The 17,097-nt window shown below is 39.8% G+C and overlaps 1 pseudogene; it reads right to left on the reverse strand.

Annotated features, from left to right (window-relative positions):
• Positions 1-9,234: 9,234 nt before the first annotated feature.
• Positions 9,235-12,831, reverse strand: LOC115729579 (annotated as a pseudogene).
• Between the last annotated feature and the right edge of the window lie 4,266 nt (positions 12,832-17,097).

Consider the following 17,097-nt stretch of genomic DNA (forward strand, 5'->3'; position numbering starts at 1 on the left):
TTTTATTATATTTTTTATTTTTCCTTATTTTTATTTTATTTTCTTTGGTTTTTTTTTTTTGCTAGGGCGTCCAATAAGGAAAAAAAAAAAGAGAAAAGAATAAAAGGAAAAATGAAATAAAAAATTAAAACAAAAATATTAGTAAAACTTGTCCACGTTAGCTCTAGCCATGCCACGTATGACAACCGGAGTCCACGTCGCCGATTTTCGGTTAAAATTGGCTGGATGAACTCAATTAGCAAAATGTAAAAAGGTTCAGGACTTAGTTGACACAATTTAAAGGTTTTGAACTAAAATGATAAAAGTGCAATAAATTTATGAGTTTTTGGACAATTTTCCGCAAGTGAATTATGTATCCGAAGCGGTGGTCCACGTTACAAAGACATAGCACATATAGTCTACATGTTCTAATATATTTTAGAGCTAGCTTAAAGGGAAAATGGCATCAAAATACATCCATAATAGTTCAAGAAAATATCAATCAGTCTTAAATTTATTGCACGGAGATCTATTTAGTCCTAAACTTTTCAATTTTTTCAAATTAGTCCTAAATCATTACGCATATTTTCAATTGAAAATTCGTCATTACTGATGATACCACCTTTGGTTTTAGTTTTACACCTCTACCTCCCCTTTTGAAATCTCATCAGGTTTAATTACTAATAAAGACATCTGATGTTGCTTTTAGGCACAAGTGAATGGAGACGATTGCTTGTTTTCACATCCATTAGGTCAAGTGTCGTAATTTTGGCTTTATACTAATCCACTCCATTTAGCAACGCAGTGCGAACCGCCTTTTCGATTTACACGTGAAAGGGGATGCTAAGTTCATTAACCGTCGCATTTATAACATGAAATTGCTAGTTCCCAAGTAGACGGTCCTATGAAAATTTTGTCAAGGGGAATTTCAGGAAGGGATTTGAAGGGTGAAGAGCTTCTCCTATGCTACATATTGGCTAATTTTCATGGGTTGGTCCCCATCGATAGCCTTTTCTAGATTTGCTTATGCCTGGTCCAATTTTGTTTATCGCTATGGGCATTAGGTAGTTCATTAGCTGTCCTCACCATTTAGAAGTTCGTGCCCTTTAATCACCTTTGTGACCACTCGATTCGATGCCTATGCTATTTTCAATTCTTTATTATCCCTACACACTAAAAGTGGGGCACAGAGCTTACAACACGCTTCACTTGGATTAGTAAATTATTTTATTTATTTTATTATTTTTCTACCTTTTTTTAATTGTTAGGGCTGGCGGGAGCCCGCCGGCCGGCCACTAGGCAAGGGCCTGCGAGGCCTTCCCAGCCATCGGCGAGGGTTGCAACCCTTGTCGACCATTGGGTTAGGGCTTGTGGCTTTTGCTCGGTGGCCGGCGAGAACTTGCCTATACCTAAGATAATCAATACCCTCTCTTTTTCCCCCCTTTTCTTTTTGGATTTTGTTTTTTCTGACTGAATATAGGTCTAAATGGACTGGGAAAATGCAAAAGCTTTCTCTTTTTCCCCGTTTTTGGGTACCCAGAAATTAGCGCAAAACATATGGAATTCGCAGGTGATGGAAGCAATAAAAGAAGAAAGCTTCCACTTCGTAGATTTATTTTGGGCGTCTGGGTCTCTCTGTTTCTCAGAGCTTTGACCGATCGTTTGTGACCTGCGAGTTTTGATTTCGGGTCTTCTTCCGGGTAAGGGGGTTCGTGGAAACACCCAAACCCACGCGAGAAATGCCCGACAGCATTCACATGCAAAGCCCACCACCCAACGTGTGTTATGCACAGTACAAGGGACAAGATGGATGGATTCGTTTAATTAAGCTCCTAACTTCACCAGTTCGCAATTGGCATGGACTTATCTGAAGGCCAGTCAAATGAGTGAATCCATTTGTGTCGAAAATATTCTGGCCCAAATTAACATATTTAACCTATTTTGATTCATTTAAATGCAATGCAAATTTAACGCTATCGTGCATGCCGCCATGCGCAACTGGAACGCTAGCACTCACTGGTCCTCACTCAGATCATATAGATGGTACAGACTCGCGTGGAGCACGTCAATATTGGCATCGTATATGGGAACGAAGGATGGCCGCAATGCTCATTTGACGAGTAATGGTAGCATCGAGCGACGGTAGCAAAGAATGACAGCAACGGTAGGGGAACATTGCTGGTGTGCGAGCGATGAGCGACCGTGTCCCTTGCCTAAAGCTTTGCAAGCTGTGTCGGAGTTAGATTTTCATAGTTACATTTTGGGGTTGACCTCATAATCAAAATGGCTCAAATGTGAATCTGGTGCCAACTGATAAAGATTTGAATAGCATTGGGCTTTAATGTATTAAATCCCTCTTGATTCGATTTGAAAATTTTAAGTTGCCTATATTCAATTTGACCTACCAAAATTGCATTAAAAATGGATTCCAAATTCAAATTGCGACGCAGAGGAAGATATACTAAGGTTTCAAAAGATAATTTTTATTCTGAAGATGATGATTCCTTTACAATGTCTTAGATGATTATTTATAGGGAGGTCGCCTTTAGGAAACAATCAAATAAGTAAAATCAAATTATAGAATTAAGAAAAAATGTTGATAAAGGAGAAAGTCTTCAAAACGCGTCCGAAATCTCTGAAGGCTCGGAATCAAGGAAACACGAGAATTTTGAAATCAAACATTATCAAAATTAGTGTAGCCAGAATGCAGCTTCGAAAATCTCATAATCCTTTTCAATTTGAGATCTTGCCCACTTTTATGATGCTTAAAGGTTTTCATAGAAGTATTTGACAGCTGTTCTACATCAGTCTCCTCCACTTTAGAAGAACTTGACCTCGAGCTATTGTCAGGATAAGGGGGAGTATATGGAGAATGGTAGTCGAACAATTTCCCCACATTCAATGTCAGGAGATGTCAAGTCACTCGAAAGATCAACAACATAGGCATCATCATTGATCTTCTTCACGATTCCACAAGGGCCAACTTTCTTGTGCTTCATATTTTTATATGTACTGACAGGGAAGCGTTCCTTGTTGAGGTAGACCATCACTTCTTCACCCTCAGTAAATACTTTGAGGCGGCGGCGTTTATCTGCAGCAGCTTTGTAGACAGCACTAGAAGCTTTCATCTGTTGCTTTATACCCTCGTACCTTTTGCAATTTTGTTGATAATTCTTAATCGCAACACTATATCCTAGGACTTTGGGTAAAGGCCCAAGGCTCGGTGTATGTTGTGGAGTTCGCCTGTAGATGACCTCAAACGGAGATTTGCCCGTGGAGCAATTGACGGTGTTGTTGAAGGCGAACTCAATAGGAGCAAGATACCGATCCCATTGCTTTGGCATGTCATTACAGAGGTACCGAATGATATCTACCATAGTACGGTTGATGACTTCAATTTGTCCATCGGTCTGAATATAGAAAGAGTTGCTATACTGTACATCCGTCCTAGATAAGTGCCATAAGGTTCCCCAAAAATGACTAAGGAACTTCGTGTTGCGGTTGGAGGTGATTGTCTTCAACACAACATGTAGGTGGACTACTTCCCAGAAGAATAAGCTTGCCACATGGGAAACATCGGAAGTCTTTTTGCAAAGAATGAAGTGTGCCATCTTTGTGAACCTATTACCATAAATAAATAAATAAATAAAACAGAATCCATACCTCGCTTGGTTAGGGAAGGCCCAAGATGAAGTCCATTTAAATGTCTACCTAAGGTCCAAATGAAAAGGTAGAGGGGTGTAAAAACCAGTGTTCTAACAGTGGCCTTTGGCAGTCTGACATATGTAGCACTTTTTCACAACTTGCCCAACGTCTCGCTTCAGTTGAGGCAAATAGTACCGCTCTTCAACCAAGGAAACAGCTTTGTTTTGTCCAAAATTCCTCTGAGGGTGCCATTAGGGAGTTCTCGAATAAGTTATTCCTGCAAAGAGCTACGAAGGATGCACGGGCTATTGCCAAAGAACAAGACTTTGTCTTGAATGATTATGTCACCCTAAGAGCCTGCCGCAGAGCACTTTTCCCAAATGTCTTGAAAGTTGTCATCCTCAACATAAAGGGAACAGAGGTGGTCAAAGCCCACGACGTTGATGTCCATGGTGACGAGTGTTGTAGCACGATGACTAAGTGCATCAGTGACTCTGTTCAAGTGGCCTGCCATGTGTTGAAGCACGAAGTTGAATTGCTCAAAAAAGGAAACCCAACGTACATACATTCGATCCAGATGTTTCTGACTTTTGATATATTTGAGTGCTTGATGATCAGTGTTAAGGACAAGTTCATGTTGATAAAGATAGGGCTGCCAATGCTTGATGGCTTGTACTACAGCAAAGTGCTCATGCTCATAGGTAGACCATCACCTGTGGACATCATTAATTTCTCGCAAAAATAAGCAATAGACTTACCTTCCTGGGAGAAAACAACGCTAATGCGTACACCAAAGGCGTCATAGTCTAGTGTGAATATCTTTTCAAAACCTAGGAGCATAAATATTGGTGTCGTGGAAAGTTTCTCTTTGATGAGAGTAAAGCTGGCTTTTGCTTCGTCACCCCAGTGAAATTTTCTTTTTTGTAAGAACTTAGTTAACGAGGTCATGATGGTACTGAAATTTTTTATAAAGCGTCGGTAGAATGTCGCGAGCCTATGGAAGATGCGCTACTCCCTAACGGTCTGGAGAGCTAGCCAGTTGCTAATGGCAGCAACCTTCTCTATATCAACTTGAACGCCTCCTGCTCCAATAATATAACCCAAGAAGAGGAGTTGGTCTATCATGAAGCTACATTTCTTTAGATTAATATACAATTAGTTCACCTGCATGGCTGACAAGACATCCCTTAGATGCTTTATGTGTTGTTGATCATCTCGAATGTATATGAGGATCTCATCAAAGAAGAACACCACAAATTTGCCAATGAAATATTTCAAGACCTAAATCATAAAACTCATAAAAGTGCTGGGTGTGCTGTGAGGCGAAATGGCATGACAAACCATTCGTACAACCCTTCACTTGTTTTAAATGCTATTTTCCATTTTCCGTCAGGGCGAATGCGAACTTGGTGGTGTTCGCAATGCAGATCATTCTTTGTAAAGACCTTTGGTCCATCAAGCTGGTCGAGCATGTTATCTAGGCGAGGGATTGAGAATGGGTACTTGATAGCAATCCGATCAATTGCCTGGTTATCGACGCACATACATATGCTTCCGTCTTTCTTCAGTGTGAGGAGTGTGAAGATTGCCCAGGGGTTGTTGCTCGCACGCAAGATGCCTTTTCGAAAGAGTTCTCCCACCTAGTCTCGTAAGATTTCATTCTCCTTCCGGTTCATCTAGTAATGCGACAAATTGGGAAGGCTTATCCCTCAAGGGAGATAATCGGATAGGTAGATCCTCCGAAATGACGTCGCCAAATGCTTCAACAAGGATTGAAGAACCTCAAGAATGTGAATAACTTATTGATCACCTTTCTCTACGATCATGTACATCCCTTCTCGTTTATAGATGTTTAGCATGACACCCGCACTCTGCTTCTTCGATGCATGGGGAGTGTTATTATTCAGCTTCAAAGTAATCTTTATCTTTTCCCACACAAGGAGTAGGTGTTCTCTCGGCCTGATGGGTAATATCAATGTCGTACTGCTATGGTCATCCTAGCAAGACAAAGCATGCATCCATCTCCCCCACAACACAAGTAATTGTGTCCTTATAGGACTTTCCAATTGAAATTGGTATACGACATAATTGCGTTACCTTGAGTTTGGCCCCTTTACGAATCTACCTGATTATATAGGGCAAGGGATATGACTGTCTTTAGCTGTAAATGGTCCACCAGGGCATTGGACACTATGTTCTCATAGCTACCACTGTTGATGATGACATTGCAAATTATACCGTTAATAGTACATCAAATTCAAAAAATAGTATTCCGCTAAGCGCCCTCTCTTCGCGAGGATAGCAATAGTCACCTAACGATGCAGTTGACATGCTTGTCCTCTTCGACTTCCACCTCTTCTTCGTCCACCCAGTCATCTTCGTATATGTTGTCAACGTGCTTGACTATATTGGCCAACTTCTGCCGAGGACAGTTTGCTTAAACGACAGTCCAGCGTGTTACACTTGTAATATTTGATTAATTGTGGCTTAGTGTACAGGTTCTGGGCAATCAGATTGGTGTTACGGTTGTTTGCAGTGACTGGTTCCTTTGGTGCCCCAGCAGTACTCCTTGAAATTCGGCTCATATCTTTGATTTGCTGAGTAGAGGATCCCAGAACATCCAGTTGTCTCCCCCATCCAAACGATCCATAGGTGGAATAACTGTTAGCCCAATTAGTGGAGCTAGTTCTCTCCATTTGAATCTCGATCTTTCGAGTCATCCCTTGAGCATCCTCAACAGAGAACAAATGTTGTACTAAAACATGGTCTTGAATGTTGAGTTGCAAACCATTGATGTGTTTGGCAGTCTGTTGTGCCTCCGACTCAACAAGGTTGTTGTGGGCAGAGAGTCGGAGAACTATTACGTGTAAGCTTGGTACGCATGGCAACACTTATAGAAGTGGATTTCTGCTCCAAAAGTGCTTTTGGAGCATAAATCTGTTTGGCAATTTAACTTTTGAAGTACAAATCCCTTTGATAAAAAATTTTACTTCTAAAAGAAATTTCTACTTTTGAAGTTGTTTTTCTCCCAATTTGAGAAGTTAAAAAAAATTACTTCTCAACTCAATGAGTACTTATTGTCTCAACCTCTTTTTATTGTGTTATCACCCTCTTTTCGACCACGCCCGCCTTCCCCGACCTCTGCCATCGCCCACGGCTAAGCGGTGCCCAACGTTGCCGACCACCGTCGGCAGCCACCGGGCGCCGATCTCCATCGGCCACTGCCCATCGCCGCCCTCGACCACCGCTAATCACCAACCATCACTCGCGGTCGCCCATTGAAAACCTCTGCCCACTTCCGCCCACTGCTACCCGAGACCGCCACCACCCACGACCCCTCCTTGCCACCAACCATAGCTGGCCGTAGTGCATCACCACTAGCAACCATCGCCGCTACCACTAACCACCGATAACCACCCACAGTCGACCTCCGCCGGCGGCCTCCAATAGCCAACAGCTGCCGCCGCGACCGTCGCCACCCGCCGCCCATCATAGATCGCCACTAACTGTCAACCATCGGGTTGCCCTCTAGCATAGTCTATCGCCGCCACCGAGTTGCCGTCTCCGGCAGCGATAGTAAAAAATAAATAATAATATTTTATTTTTTAAAGAAATTTAAAAAGTTTTAAAATGAAGTAGAAATTTTTCGACCGTTGAAGATAATTTTTCATAGAAGATTTTGTGTTAATAATGTTTCGGAAATAGACATTTTCAACTGTTACCAAACAAATTTCTCTAATCGGAAATCAACTTTTGGAGCAAAAGTAGAAAAATCAACTTCCGGCCAGAAGTTGATTTCTAAAGCAGAAATATTGCCATCTGCGCCCTTGGACCGATCAACTCAACCGCTTATAGTTCTGGAATTGTTGAAACATTGGCTCTTATATATTCGTAGTTGGGATTCGTTGTTTCTTCGTGGTCGTCACAATCACTTCAAGCGATCGGTTGGGAGGAACCGCACATTCACATTTGCTTCATCGATTCCACGTTTGGATGTATGTTTTTCCTTGTCGACTTCGGGTTAGCTGTGTCTACTCCCACCAAGTTGATGCACTACCTTTCAACTTGTATGCCACCAATTTTACTTGGCGGTCCTCTTCGATCTCTATTGCATTGAAGAATTTCTCAACTTGCTAGAGCCAATCTAAAAAGTCTTTGATATTGAAGTTGCCATTGAAGGTTGGGAGGTCCACCTTTAGCTAATATTGCTTGGGATCTCGTTGGTATCCCCCATTCCGACGGCCTCCACGAATAGACCCGTCTTGGAACTCTTCTTCTTCTTCTTCTTCTTCTTCTTCTTCTTGGGAGTCCTCGACAGAGGCTTGTCGCCTCTGTCGGTGATTTGCCCCACGTTCCATAGCTATTTCTAGAATTTAAGCGGCCTAAGCACATTTGGTTGGAAGATTAACAAGTATGGGATTGGTGGACAAACGCTGGATGGCGACGAGTAATTCCTAAAAGTTCCGTTTGGTTTGCCTCACAAAGTGGTTGAACTCAGCCTCTATAATAAGCTCGTTTTCACGGCCCTCAATTATGAGGATATTAACAATTACGTTATTAGCCATTGTCATAGCAGAGACCCACTCTGATATCGAATGATGCAAGAAGATATACTTGCAAAAGGTTCCAAAAGATAATAATTATTTTGAAAATGATTATCCTTAACAATGTCTTATAAGACTGTTTATAGGGAGACCGTCCTTTAGGAAACAATCAAATAAGTAAAATCAAATAACAGAAGTAAGGAAATGTTGATAAAGGAGGAATTATTCAAAATGCGTCCCGAAAATCTGCAAAATGCATCTGAAATCTCTGAAGGCCCGAAAATCAAGGAAACGAGTGAATTTCGAAGTCCAACATTGCCGAAATTGGTGTCGCGCGTCTCCAGCTTTGAAGGGCTCACAGTCCTCTTCGATTTGAGATCTCGTCCGCTTTTACGACGCTCGAACGGTTCCACATAAATATTTGCTAGCTATTCTAGGCCATATTGTCAATTCTTTCGACTGTCATCGCAAAGTATGGTAGTATCCCTCGTAATTTGTAGCACATCCAAGTCAAATCCTCCCTCGAATTATCTCAACATATTGAGATCGAGCTATCGCTTATTATTCAAGGGTTCAACGTGACAACAACCCAACATATTCATTCTCCTAAAATGAACTAAGTAAATATTGAAGCATAATCATAATAAGGTAATAAATATCAAAGCATAATCGGCAATAAATATTGAAGCATAATCATAATAAGGTGATGACCACTTATCGTTAGTACAACCCCCAATTAGTTGAGAAAGTTCGAAAACATTGATAAAGGGAGGCATAAAAAATTATTAATTTTCAGTTAGGCATGATTCTACGAATAAAGCTACGGCATGATCGACGAAGACATGGGAGGGATCGAATTTTGAAGTGTTACTTCATTATTCAATAATAAAGCACGTGAACTAAATTATTACATCAACGTTTCGACCAAAAAAATTTATTACATCAACGTAAGGTCGAGGGACCTATATGAGTTGTCATGTCCAATACGACCAAAAGAAGGAGGGTGTTTATCAAACAGCGTTCATTAGCAAAAGCTGAATAAGGATTGACCAAGCGGATGAGATAATCAAGGATAAACCTCAATGAGGGAACGAAGGCCCAGATGAGAGATTATCTTATAATCACTGAAGCCAGCATCGGCAAATAGCTTTTCCCATTCCTTTTCGTCCCTTTCTTTCCCGTCGCCGGCCACCATCGTTACCATGTCAAAAAAGAGTTGGGTTTCGGCAGATCTATGATCTCCCGATCGATTCTCCACCACCATATCGATTATAATCACTTTCCCGGCCTTGCCCCGACCCGACACTGCTGCTTTGCTTCGCTTCAGTATCTTGATGCATTTTTCGTCGCTCCAGTCATGCAATATCCACTGCATTTGGACAGGTTTTGTTCGACTAGTTGGAGGTTTGTAGTTACTTACTGGAACGGTAATTTAAAGACAAAATGATGTCCATAGGTAAAAGTTTCTCTTTTCTCACTCATTTACTTAGGTTACCAAGATTTGCATTGGCGATTTAGTTGTATTCATCTATACTATTAATTAAGCAAATCCAATAGCCACTTCAACCTCGAATTTTTGCAAAAAAATATTCCATGAAACAATGCATTACGTATATTTTGACGACACATGATTATTTGGACAAAATCATAAGTTTACTATATTTATGATGATTGAGATAATCATAATTTAAGGTAATGACGATAATTGGAATTTTATTAGAAAAATGGACCAAAATTTCTTTGCTGGGAAGGGCTTTACGTCACGTGTTTTAGTTAATTGTTTGTGCGGTTTTTTTATTATTATTTTAAAGCATAATTGTTTGTCCGTTTAATGGGTACGTGATAGATCTTTCATGCTATCCCAAAACAAATTTTTTCTCAAAGACGGGACAGTTGCAACAAAAGCCTGGCATAGTATGCCTCAATGAATAACTGTAAATTCAAGATAATTGTTCCATAAAATCTCTATTATATTCTTAGACAAGGACAAGAAGTTAGCAGCAATGGTGTAAGACTAAGTATACAAGCTATATTGTAATATGCCCATATCATGTAGTATTAAAAGATAGTCATTTATGGCGAGATTAATTGTTGGGACCATGATTGAAAAACAATTTCACGTACGTGCCGGGTAGAACGGTCGATGTTCACGTCGGTAATTCTTATCAAAATTAGCCGAAAAGACTACATTGGCAAATTGTCAAAAGTTTAGCCTTAAATTGACCAAATTAAAAGGTTCAAGGAAAAGTATCAAAAAGGTCATGAATCTATTGTATTGGTATCAATTTAATCCAGCATCTTTTAATTTGGATCAATTTAGTACTAAATATTTTTGCATTGGTACCAATTAAGTTCATCCAACCAATTTTGGCCACAAATCGTTGAAATGGATGATGGCTGTCCTACATGACACGATCGGCACTGATGTGGATTTTTAAGTTTATATTTATAATTTTTTTATAATTTTTTGGGTTCTTTTTTATTCTTTTCTGTGCTTTACTCTCCCCCGTTTTTTTTGCTGTGGCTGGCAAGGGCCGCCGGCCTCATTCGAGGGCCACAATGCCCTAGGCAGCCATTGCCCCAATCCGGCGAGGGTTGGTCGATAGCCCTCATCGGCCCTCAACCAAAATAAAAAATAAAGAATAGAAAATAAAATAAAATAAAATAAAGAACAAAGAGATTATAAACCTATAAAAAAAATGTCTACTTCAGCGTCAGATGTACCATGTTGGACAGCCAACAAAACTTCAATAATTTTTGGCCAAAATTGGTTGGTGGACGTAATTGGTACCAATGCAAAAAGATTTAGAAATAATATGATCAAATTAAAAGGTCTAGTGGAATTGGTGCCAATGCACTAGATTTATGATTTTTTTTTTGTACTTTTCTTCAAAGGTTTATCAAGTTTTAATCATTGTATAATAGGTTTAGGACTTTTGACAAATTTCTTACAAGTTGTCCCTTAAATAGGTGGACCGTAATCAGACTCTATTTCATCACTTCTTATGCCAATTCTACAAATAATATATCTGACATATATTGATTAACTATATAAATTGAAGAATTGTGCAAAAAAGTTCTAAACCTAAGGTACGATCATCAATAAGGTTCTAAATTTTTCAATTTGTTCATTTTAGTACTAAATATTTTGACAATTTGCTAATGTAATCTATTCAACTTATTTTGGTCAGAAATTACTAGCATGTAAGATTTTCACAACTTATCCTTTTTATTCTTAATTTTTCCCTTTTTTTTCATTTCTTTTTTTGCCAAAGGAGGTAAGAAGATGAACAGAAAAAAGGAAAAAAAATCAGAATACTTCAAGAAAATGCAAAAATTGCCGCTTCAGCGCTGGACGTCCCACACGGGATGACCGTCGCTGACTAGGCTGCAACATCAACTACTTTCCAGCCAAAATTGGCCGGTTAATTTACATTGAAGAATCGTTAAAAGGCTTGAGACTATATTGGCCAAATTGCAAAATTCAGGATTGAATTGACGACCGTATAGTAGATTTATGACTTTTTTTTTATAATTTCCTACCTTATAGAGAGTTAGTTAATAAACATCCGACTCCATCTGAAAGAGTACCACCATCCACCATTATGTGACAAAAATTCTATGAGACCAAAAAAACGGAGACTCTTTTTTTGTCCACGTGGAAAAGGAAAAAAAAAATCTTTTCGCAACCAAGTTATTTGTACCATTAGAATCAAATTATGCGGTAAGTACATGTTAACTGAATCATGAACCACTTATAATTAGAGTACGTAAACTTAAAACCTATTGACCTAATAGGTGAAACGTTTCATTTTTTATTTTTTTTTGGTCGTATGATCCCCGACCCAAATCATAGATGCAAGGTACTTACCTTGATTAAGATTGCATCCGCCGGGGGAATCTCCACAAACATGTCACCTCCGACAAACTTCAACCTCTCGCTTCCGACCAAACCATCCACCACGTGCGGCAGATCGAACACCGTGCACTCCAGGTGGGGGAACGCCTCCGCGATGGCCTTACCCATCGTCCCCAACCCACCTCCCACATCCACCACCGAGCTCAACCCCTCGAACACTCCCCCGCATGTGTCCCCCACCACCTTCCCTATCAGTCTCGAGTCACTCGCCATCGCCTTGTTGAACAAGCCGCCGACCTCGGGATCGCGCCTCGTGAGCTCCCACATGGACACCCCGTGCGCCATCTCGCACGGCGATGGGGCGACGTCTTCTCCGTCCCCCAACCATGCGCTCATATAATGCCATGGCCCCACGAACATGGGATCGAGCATGGCGAGCGCCCAGGGCGCCACTCTCGAGCAGTCGCTCTTAAGGAGGAGTCAGGATGCTTCGGTGAGCGAATACCCAGTTTGGCGATCCGCTCCTTCTCGGAGGTCCCCTAGTTCAAAGAAGCCGGAGTGGACGAGGATGCGCATGAGTCGATGGATGTGGTGAGCTCTGGTGGGTCGGATATGGAGCGCAGAGACGAGTTCGAGGAGGGTCATGGGTCGGCCATGGTCATGGATGATGTCGGGTATGCCTAGCTGAATGGCACACTTTAGGCACATTGAGTTGATGTAGCTAAATACGTGGTTCCATATGTGAGCTTGAGCTCGGAGGAGCTCGCTAGAGGTCACATTCTTGTCTCCAACTGCCGAATCCATATCGAAAACACCTTCCTCAGCTATGGCCGAACCTTTCTTAACACACACACATATATAGGAAGATACACTAAGAAAAGGAATTAACTATATATATAGGAAGATACATCAAGAAAAGGAATTAACCATTGATATCCGTCCAATAGGTTGAGGACTGATCGAGTAAGTTTCACTCTTTGCTCCTATTTGCTAATTCCATTAGTTGGCTTGTTTGTTAAATTTATTTCCTAATTGAATGTTAGGAGGTAAATTCTAGGATTTGAAAGATTGAATGTGGTGATCCAAATCTGCCAAATTATCGAATCCTCCATGGACGCAAAATTCTAGCATCTCACGTAGTCAGCTAGAACTATTCCGTTGACCCTTAATAACTTTTAATTGCTCCCCGCACCTAATGCTCTTCTTTAGATTATAGAGTTGTTGTTAGTTTTTAATGCAATTACTGTGCAAAAGTCAATCCGGTGGATTATAGATTATAGATGGACGTGAAGTAATAGAGGACTCAAAACACAGAAAATTACCGAAACAGTCCTAAATATATTGTAATTATGCCAATTCATGGCTAAATCTTTTTTTTTTTTTGGTTAATTGAGTCCTAAACCTTTTGTTCTTATGTCAATCAGTCCATTTTGTTGAAAGGCACTGACTTGTACATTTTGAAATAATATTTTAATAGTATTTTAATTTTTTAATTTTTCTTTTCTTTTTCATGCTCTTCCTTCTTGCTACTATTCGTAATCGGCGAGCTAGGCGGCGAGGGTCGCCGGAGCTCGCCGGCCACCGGGTGAGGGCTACAAAGCCCTCACCGACGGTCGATGAGGGTTTCGCGGCCCCCGACCGGCTTCACCGGGCTTTGCCCATGCTAAGCGAGGCCATGGGGGCTGCGGGTGAGGCCCCCTAGCCCGGTCTGGGCTAGGGCAACCTTGCCATTCGGGGGAACCGCAAGTATTAGAAAAGACTACCATCTATGATGTTCAACAACGAATAGGTGAAAGAGCACTTCGTTCCTCAAAGTCAAAGGTCGGTATCGCTCAAACCCAAAACTAAAGGTCGCTATCGCTTAGATCCATTTCGGATTACTCGATCCAGCACAAAACGAATAAAGGCAAGAGTTTCACCCAGGTTTGCTCGACGGATCGGAGTCGAAGCCTCAGCTTGAAGCTGCCAAAAGGATACGAAGGAGCTGTGATCATCGCCGAGGTCATAGGCGAGGCCATGGTGAGGGTGCCCTCGGCCAAATCTGGGCAAGGGGGCCTCACTCGGGACCATCATGGCCTTGCCCAGCCTAGGCGAGGCCCGACGATGCCGATCGGGGGCCACAAAGCCCTCAATGACAGCCGACGACCCTCGCCGGCCATGAGCAGTAGCAAGGAGGGTGAACATGAAAAAAAAAATTAAAAATATTATTTAAAAATGTCTCGTCGGTGTCGACGACTCCACTTCTGCACCGGTTGGCAAAATGAACTGAATTAACACAATTGCAAAAGATTTAGGACTCAATGGGCAAAGAAAAAAAAAATTTAGGATTGAATTCGCACAATTGCAATAGGTTTAGGACTATTTTGATAATTATCCCCTCAAAACACGATATGACCAAATGCCTTTTTGGGCATATCATATGGTGTAGTTATTCTTTTAATTGGTAGTAGTCTCACGCAGCAAGAAAATATCCAACGCAACTATTAAAAAACATTGTCCATAGGAAAAATCGAAAAATAAAATCACCAAAAACATGATTAGCAAGTTGAATGGACCTATTTCCTTTTTTTTTTTTTTTGGAATTTTCGGAACAATTTGCCCGTGAGGAGCAAAATCGTCATTTGAAAAAAATCAAAAGGCAAAATCTTCAAAAATAGGATTGGCCAGTTGAAATGACGCATCTCTTAATTTTTGAGATTTTTTTGGAATTTTTTCTGATTTTACAGATTTTTTTTTATGAATTTTCCATTTTTTGGATTTTTTAATTGTTTCTTATTTTTGTATTAATTTCTGAAATTTTTATTAAAATAATTATTTGGACTGGATCAAGTTGACCTAGCTCATGCCTTGCGAGCACTTGACAAAAGTGAGAGAAGACTATCATTGCATTTTTCATCCTCAAAAGTATTTTTTTTCTTGAGAAGCAACTTTTTTTTGTTTATCAAAATTGGTCCAAAAGCATTCTTAGGATCAGAATCGGAATCAAAATCATTTGCGTTACCTAACATGATTATGATTCTTTTTTGTTCAAGGGAATAGAATTAGAGGAAAATAAACGTTACCAAACAGGTCCTTAGATTCCCAAATCTGCACTAAAATAGACTTTTATCCAAGTGATTCGCCTTATGGACTTCCATGCAATTAGGTCCATGTGAGAGTTGCTCATTGAAACACTCAATATGGAAAACCTAACAAAAATAGCTGTGTTTTATCTGTACTTTAAACTTTTAATTTTGGTGAAAATATTTTATGAAAAAGTGCGTACGTATTATGACCACACATAAGTATAAATCGATCGGATCGTAATTTAGAGTAATCAAGACGATTAACAAGTAATCAACATATCTTTTACCATCTTAATTTATATCCAAAATAATAGAAAATTAATTCATAAATTTGTTATTTTTTTCCTCTTACACCAATCGAGATTATATTAAAAGAAAAGACCAAAATCGTTACGTACTAATTTATGCTTGTATTTCATTTTTTTTTTCACAATTTTCTTTGCATGCAATTCAAGTTAGGGGTGATCCATTCCAACTGATAAGAATTCATTACTATTAAGGGTGACCAAAGTTTGTGCATAGCTAGATTTAACACAGATAGATTTTTGCGGATCTCAATTGCTGGAGTGTTTGTTAAATTTAATTTCCTAATTGGTAGCTAGAAACTTTATCTTTCTCGTTCTTCAGGTGGAAGCCCCCGAGAGGAATTGAAAAAAGGTGCATCGAGATTGATCGTGAAAACGATAAAAGAGGTGCAATTATTTGAAAGATGATCAAATGTGGTGAGCAAAAGCTGCCTAATTATCGATTAGATTTTGCTCGCATAACAATTTTTGGATGAGTATGAGCATAATAATATATTGTGAGCCATTAATTTTTAAAAGAGGGGACTCCATAATAATTTTTACTTTTTATGGCCTAAAATAAACTATTAGCATAACAGTCATCCAAAAATCGTTTTATAATTAACCTTCTTATCAAATTATCTGTTTATGGAAAATTCCAGCTGTCTTCTGTAGTCAGCGAGAATTATTCCGTTGACTCTTGGTAACATTTTCACCATACCTAACGCTCTGCTGAGATTGCAGGTTTTTTACTTTTTTATGCACTTGGTGCGCAAAATTCAGTTGGGTAAGACTACAGATTATACATATGGACATTGATATGAAGTGATTGCAGACTTAAAACCTCATGAGGTGTAGCAACCTTCCTTGAGGTGATGAATGGTCACTCTTTAAAGCAACGGGGCGTACACTAAGCTCGGGCTCTATCAAGCCTATGCTATAGCACCCGCAATTAGGGAAAATTGTCTAAAAAACCTTAAACATTTCGATTTTATCAATTGAGTCCTAAATATTTTGTCATTTTACCAATTGAATCCATTCGATCAATTTTAATGGAAAATCACTAATTTGGACGCCAGCGATATCACGTAAAACGGATGACCCCGACATGAACAATTATTTATAAATTTGAATTTTTTATTTCCTTCTTTCTTTTCCTTTTTTTCTATCAAGTCCCATGACCAACCTTTGCAGGTCAAGAGTAAGAGTCGATCGACCCTTGCCAACCATAGACAGGGCCGGTGACCCTCACCCGCAAGGGCCGCAACCAGTGAGGTTCTACCGGGCCTCGCCTATGATCGACAAGGGTTGGCCAATGACCATCGATAGGCTTGATAGAAAAAAAACAAAGTAAAAAGATAAAAGAAACAAAAAATATAAAATAAAATATAAAATTATCCACGTCAACACCCTTGTCCACGACCAACGAGAGCCCGGTGACCCTCGCCCAGTGGCCACAATAAGAAAAAAAAAAGAGAAGGAAAAGAAAAAAAAAAGATTATTAACAAAAAATTTCAAAAAACATGAAACTATTATTAAAATTATACTCGTTAAATTCGGCCATGTCACGTAGAACGGTCCACATTCACGTTAGCAATTTTCAGTCAAAATTGACTAGATAAATTCAATTGACAAAATGTAAAAAGATTTATAGCTCAATTGACATAATTAGAAGATTTATGGCTGAATTGGCAAAAATACAATAGATTTAGAACTTTTTG

The sequence above is a fragment of the Rhodamnia argentea genome, chromosome 10 (assembly GCF_020921035.1).
Source record: "Rhodamnia argentea isolate NSW1041297 chromosome 10, ASM2092103v1, whole genome shotgun sequence".
In the NCBI taxonomy this organism is placed as follows: Eukaryota; Viridiplantae; Streptophyta; class Magnoliopsida; order Myrtales; family Myrtaceae; genus Rhodamnia; species Rhodamnia argentea.